Here is a 7086-nt window from a genome sequence, read left to right as displayed (position 1 = left end):
TAGAGCCCAGGAAAATAAAATCTGTCACTACCTCCATTTCTTCTCCATCTATTTGCCAGGAATTGAGAGGGCCGGATGCCATGATCTTCGTTTTCTTAATGTTGTTTCAACCCAACATTTGCACTCTCCTTCTTCACCTGCAACAAGAGGCTCTTTAGTTCTTCTTCATTTTCTGCCATTAGAGTGGTATCACCTGCATATCTTAGGTTGTTGATATTTCTCCTGGCAATCTTAATTCCAACTTTTGATTCATCTAGCCCTGCCTTTCTCATGATGTGCTCTGCATATAAGTTAAATAGGCAGGGTGACAATATACAGCCTTGCCAGACTCCTTTCCCAATTTTGAACCAATCAGTGGTTCCGTGTCCAGTTCTCACTGTTGCTTCTTGACCCGCATATAGGTTTCTCAAGAGACAAATAAGATGGTCTGGTACTCCCATCTCTTTAAGAACTTGCCACAGTTTGTTGTGATCTACACAATCAAAGGCTTTAGCATAGTCAATGAAGCAGAAGTAGATATTTTTCTGGCACTCCCTAGCTTTCTCCATGATCCAGCGTATGTTGGCAATTTGATCTCGAGTTCCTCTGCCTCTTCGAAATCCTGCCTGTACTTCTGGTAGTTTTCGATCCATATACTGCTGGAGTCTAGCTTGTAGGATTTTAAGCATAACTTTACTAGCATGTGAAATGAGTACAATGGTGCGATAGTTTGAACATTCTTTGGCACTGCCTTTCTTTGGAATTGGAATATAAACTGATCTTCCATTTTGGAAGAATTATTAAAGTTTGTCTTATATTTATATTGAGAAAGAAAGGATACTGGCCAGACACATAGGTATCAGTGATCAGTAGGATTATGAACTGAAATGAAAGCATGAATAAACTGGCTGTCTCATTCCAAAATGGGATACAAGATAAACAATTCAGCCAACTGTAATTCTCTACCTCGAAGAGAGATGGAATGGCTGCAGGAACAACATTCAAACTAATACAAGATAAGTATTAGGATTACATGATTACAAGTATAAGTATTAGTTTTCTGAAATTTTGCTGCTGCTTTATTATTATTATTTCACAGCTAACACAGGCATATATCAATATACCACAAATTATTACAAGTATTAGATTGGTTATATCTGCTGTTAAGCTATAGCTATGGAATTCAATATATTGAGAGTGTAGCTAGCATTCTCTTTTCTTGCATATCTTGGCTATTCGTTGCAGATCCTCTTTGAATCACATTTAGATCTAGCTTGATAATTCATTGGACGGTGAGATAGATGAGTAGTGGTAAATACCTGAATATGAATTAATCTCTGCTTGATGAGAAATCAACTCACATGAACTTGGAGCTTAGAATTTGCATCCTAGAGGATAGGAAGTTGGCAGAGTCACTGGGCTATCAGCCCAGGCCTTCCTCAATCAATAACATAACAGCTAGCATCCAACAGTTAAAAACAAAAGGACTGGAGCAAGAGTTAGTTCATAAAACATAATCGTGCTAAGCATATTAGTTTAATGGAATGCAGCTGAGCCTGTCTAGAATGTTTGAAGAGATGTTGATATTTATTAATCAACCTATCACCAAATTATGGATTTGCATGTGCAGACCATGTGATACACATAAGAGAATTAACCTTTTCAATGTTAAGCCTGTACATTATATGACTGACTTACCTTTGCTGTCTTCTGTTATTCACTACCTTTATTGGATGAATCCATATTGTTATAACACTGATGTCCCTATGGGCTCTAAGAGAATTTTTATTGTGATGCACGAGAATATTTGTGTCAAACTCAATTTCATTGAGGGCCGCATCAGCATTGCAGTTGCCCTCAAGGGGCCGGGTGGGTATGGCCATGGTGGGCGTGGCTAGAGTGCGTATGGCCTACTGGGTGGGCATGGCCAGCTCTACATTGTTCGCATCAAGGGTGCCTATGGGGGCCTGGGCAGGAGTGGGACAGATCTGAGGGTCTCTGGCAGAAGGAGGGTCTCTGGGCCAGGGCCAAGGCAGTGGGGGCCATTCCCTCACTGTTTCCAGGATGGCTTCGCGGGCCGCATGAAACCAGTTCGCGGGCCGGATCCGGCCCCCGGGCCTTGTGTTTGACATGTCTGGTGTAGAACATTGTTTTTGCTAACCTGCAAACAATGTTTAAAACAGACCATTAAAGTATATGTGTTGGTTAGATGCCATCAAATCCTGTCAATTGCACAGACCACTGTATGCAATTTCAGTTTATCCCTGGTGATAATCCACAGCTCATCCAAGGACATTCCAGTGATTTTTCTGATCCTGTCTATCATTTACTACTTTAATACTTTAAAAATTTGTACTTGCCACTGATAGCTGATATTTAACTGTATATGTTTTATTTAGAATGATTATGCATCTACATTGCCCAATGAGCAATTCTTATCTGTATTGTCTTAAGAGACAGGCAGTAATGTATAACCACAATGACCATTGAACATCTTTTCATCTTTGTGGAAGTACAAAGTCTATCTGAAGTTGTAACTCTGGAGCCCTGCATAGGTTAGTCACATATCTTCTATAAAACAGAAGTTCTGTTCAAGCCAACAGATGCCTCCAAGATTTATAAAAGATGAATCAGACAATTTTTAAAATCACAGTGTTTTATTTCATTTTGAATGGTCAAGAACTAAAATGAAATTACCAAAATCTGTCAATATTTACTGTCTAATATATCAGATTTTGACTAGCACCAGCATAAACAATAGTCATATTTTGTCATTTACTTCAAAAATTATTTGCAAAATGATGTTTGCATTCAATTACAACAAACTTAATGTAAGGTAACTCACAGACTTAAAATAATGGTTGCATTTAATTATCAGAAAGAGACAAATGAACCAGTAGCCAGGCTAAGGGTATCAAATGAACAACACTTCAATGAGAAATGTGGATAGACACTGGATTAATAATGCCAGGTGCACATTTCACTACTTTGGTAATATTCTGAATATAAAATAGATTGCATAACAATAAGCATTTTTAAAGCACAGTCTTCCTCAATATGGTGCATCCAACTATGTTGAAATTCCTTATCTGGACAGTGACAGATTGGGGAAAAGTAACAATAATCTTCTGGAAGGTAAACCTACATTGTCCATGGTGCAGTTGGTGCATTGTCCATGGTGCATATGTGGGGATAAGGGTAAGAATGGATACCTTGTCTATCCATGAAGCTTAAAACAGAGCAAAGAATTTAAGATGGTTTTTTTGTATCCATCCAAATTGTACCTACAAATTCCATGCAAATGTAGTATGTGCTTACCAAAAAAAAGGGCAAGGAAACAAGATCCTGAGTTGGGCAATGGCTGAATCATCTGAAAAGAAATCTTTCTCTAGCATTCAGCATGATACCTAGAGTAACTTCTCTGCTTTACTTTTACTAAAGATTTTCTGCCTCTATGACGAGTATCAGTTTTGCCAAAAAGGTATAAAAGTGTTTGGTAGGGATTTTGCTCAGGAAAGCAAACACAGCAGCATGTGGCTTATTATTAAAAAGTAACCAGAAGGAAGCTTCTGTAATGTTCATGTATACATGGTGCACTATACTTGTAATACAGTATAAACCAGTGATGGTGAACCTTTTAGAGACCGAGTGCCCAAACTGCAGCCCAAACCCCACTTATTTATTGCAAAGTGCCAGGCTGCATCAGCATTGTGGTGCCCTCAGGGGGTGGGAGCTATGGTGGTTACCTCAATGTTGCTTGTGGGGGGGATGCCTGTGGGAGCCGGGGAGACCCAGGCAGTGGTAGGATTCAGCCGGTTTGGCAGAACCAATACCTAATGTATCATTCAGTTCAGCAAACCGGTTGTTAAATGGCACTTGAAAAAAGCTGAGTCTCGTGTGCAGGGAATTGCAGCTCCTGTGCTGCCAGGCTGGTCTGGTGGGCGGGATTACCTTGTCTTCCCTGCTGCTGCATTGGTAGCTGGTGTTGCCCTCCCGAGAGGCGGGTGCGGTGATTGATTAGCCATGAATGGGTATTGATTATCCCCCAAACCCCACCACTGTCAAAGGAGGAGGAGGAACGGGGAGAAGAAAGAGGGAAATTGGCTGAGCCAGCCAGGCACCGAAGCCCTCTGAAAAAAGCAGAATCTGTGTTCACACTTATGACTGCTGTATCCCCATGGTCACGTCCTAGTCATCAAAATTCAGAGGCTTGCAACTGGTTCATATTGATATGATGGTTGCAGTGTCCTGGGATCATAGGATTACCTTTTGCAACTTTCTGACAAGCAAAGTCAATGAGAAAGTCAGATTCATTTAACAGCTATGACAAGGAAGGTCGTGAAATGGGGCAAACTCACTTAACCACTGTCTTGCTTAGCAAGAGAAATTTTGGACTCCCCTGTGGTCATGTTGAGGACTGCCTGCAATGTAGAACTAAAAATAATACCAAAAAGAGTTGGAGTATCTTTCTTATGAGAGAAGGGTCCAAAATGTTCGTGATTTGAAAAACAACAGGAAACAGTAAGTGAAATACAAAACTATGCATGGTGAAAATGTAAAGAGAAGGAAAATTTTCTCATTGTCAACAACTTGCATTTGGATTTATTCAATGAAAATAATAGGAAATTAACAACAGAGGAAAGAAAATATTTCTTGTAAGTACTGATGTACAGGTTTTGCTGTAAAAAGACACGGTCAAAGTGACTGCATATAAAATGTCTTTTTAAAAAGAACCAGATAAATTTGTAGAGAATAAGTTAATATTTATGAACCAATTGCCTGCTTCTGCTTCAAAACACTTTTGAATATCAGCTGCCTCATCTGATAAAATCAATCTTCTCCCCATCTCTTCAATAACTTCCTGAATAGGAAGTAGGTCTAAGTATCTGTAGTCACACAAGGTCAGCCCTGGATTAACCATTAAGTAAAATAAGCATTCCTACAAGCTAGACTCCAGCAGTATATAGATCGAGAACTACTAGAAGTACAGGCAGGATTTCGAAGAGGCAGAGGATCTAGAGATCAAATTGCCAACATACGCTGGATCATGGAGAAAGCTAAGGAGTTCCAGAAAAAACATCTACTTCTGCTTCATTGACTATGCTAAAGCCTTTGTGTGGATCACAACAAATTGTGGCAAGTTCTTAAAGAGATGGGAATACCAGACCATCTTATTTGTCTCTTGAGAAACCTATATGCAGCTCAAGAAGCAACAGTGAGAACTGGACACGGAACCATGGTTCAAAATTGGGAAAGGAGTCCGGCAAAGCTGTATACTGTCACCCTGCCTATTTAACTTATATGCAGAGCACATCATGAGAAAGGCAGGGCTAGATGAATCAAAAGTTGGAATTAAGATTGCCAGGAGAAATATCAACAACCTAAGATATGCAGATGATACCACTCTAATGGCAGAAAGTGAAGAGGAACTAAAGAGCCTCTTGATGTGGGTGAAGAAAGAGAGTGAAACAGTGGGCTTGAAACTCAACATTAAGAAAACCAAGATCATGGCATCCGGCCTTCTCAATTCCTGGCAAATAGATGGAGGAGAAATGGAGGTAGTGACAGATTTTATTTTTCTGGGCTCCAAGATCACCGCAGATGGGGACTGCAGCCAAGAAATTAAAAGACGCTTGCTCCTGGGGAGGAAACCTATGGCAAATCTAGACAGCATACTAAAAAGCAGAGACATCACCCTGCCAACAAAAGTGTGTATAGTCAAGGCCATGATTTTCCCAGTTGCAATGTATGGCTGTGAAAATTGGACCATAAGAAAGGCTGAGCGCCAAAGAATTGAAGCCTTTGAACTATGGTGCTAGAGAAGACTCCTGCGAGTCCCTTGGACTGCAAGGCGTTCAAACCGGTCAGTCCTAGAGGAGATCAACCCTGACTGCTCTTTAGAAGGCCAGATCGTGAAGTTGAAAATCAAATACTTTGGCCACCTAATGAGAAGGAAGAACTCACTGGAGAAAAGCCTAATGCTGGGAAAGATTGAGGGCAAGAGAAGAAAGGGACAAAAGAGAATGAGGTGGCTGGATGGAGTCACTGAAGCAGTAGGCACGAGCCTAAATGGACTCCAGAAGATGGAAGAGGACAGGAAGGCCTGGAGGAACGTTGTCCATAGGGTCACGATGGGTCGGACACGACTTCGCAGTTAACAACAACAACAACCAAAATAAGCATGTGCTTGAGGCACCAAGGAAAGGGGAACACAGCAGTTTTTCCCCTGGTTACAGATAGTCCTCGACTTACAGCAGTTCATTTAGTGACTGTTCAAAGTTAAAAGGGCACTGAAAAAAGTGACTTATGACTGTTTTTCATACTTACGACTGTTGCAGCATCACCAGGGTCACATGAACAAAATTCAGATGCTTGGCAACTGGTTCATATTTTTGACAGCTGCAGTGTCCCGGGGTCATGGGCTCACCTTTTGCAACCTTCCGAGTAGTAAAGACAATGGAGAAGCCAGATTCACTTAACCATGTTATTAACTTAACAACTCCAGTGATTCACTTAACTACTGTGGCAAGAAAGATCATAAAATGGGGCAAAATTCGCTTAACAAATGTCTCACTTAGCAACAGAAATTTTGGGCTCAATTATGGTTGTAAGTCGAGGACTACCTGTATTAGGCCCTTTTTCATTGCCATGCACGAAATGATTTCCCAGCACTTACCGAGTCTTAATAACTTGTCAGTTAAGCAATGGGAGGGATGAAAGGCACCATTGTTGGGCCATGCTTAGAGCATCAGTTGGTCTTAATCTGGCCCTGTAAAAGGCACACACAGTAATCATTGGGATGATTCACAATTAGGTCACTTCAGGAAAGTTGCCCTACAGGCTAATCCCTCAGTTGTAAAAGCATCCTTTCCCTTTTAATGATTGCAAAATGTCAAGACTAATGTCAAGGGACTCCAGGTGTCCCTTGCCCTACTCTTCCATACTACTTTGGTGAATTACTTGTAAAATTCAGGTTCCTAATAGCAACATATTAGCTAAAAGTTCCTTTTTTTATTTAAAAACACATACATTTCTAAATTTCTAATTCCTAATTTTTAATCAACCCCCATGTCGCTAAATGTAGCCTATCATGATTTTAAGGAGAAT

The sequence above is a fragment of the Vipera berus genome, assembly GCF_964194415.1.
Source record: "Vipera berus genome assembly, chromosome: 5".
In the NCBI taxonomy this organism is placed as follows: domain Eukaryota; kingdom Metazoa; phylum Chordata; class Lepidosauria; order Squamata; family Viperidae; genus Vipera; species Vipera berus.
This window is presented reverse-complemented; position numbering follows the sequence as displayed.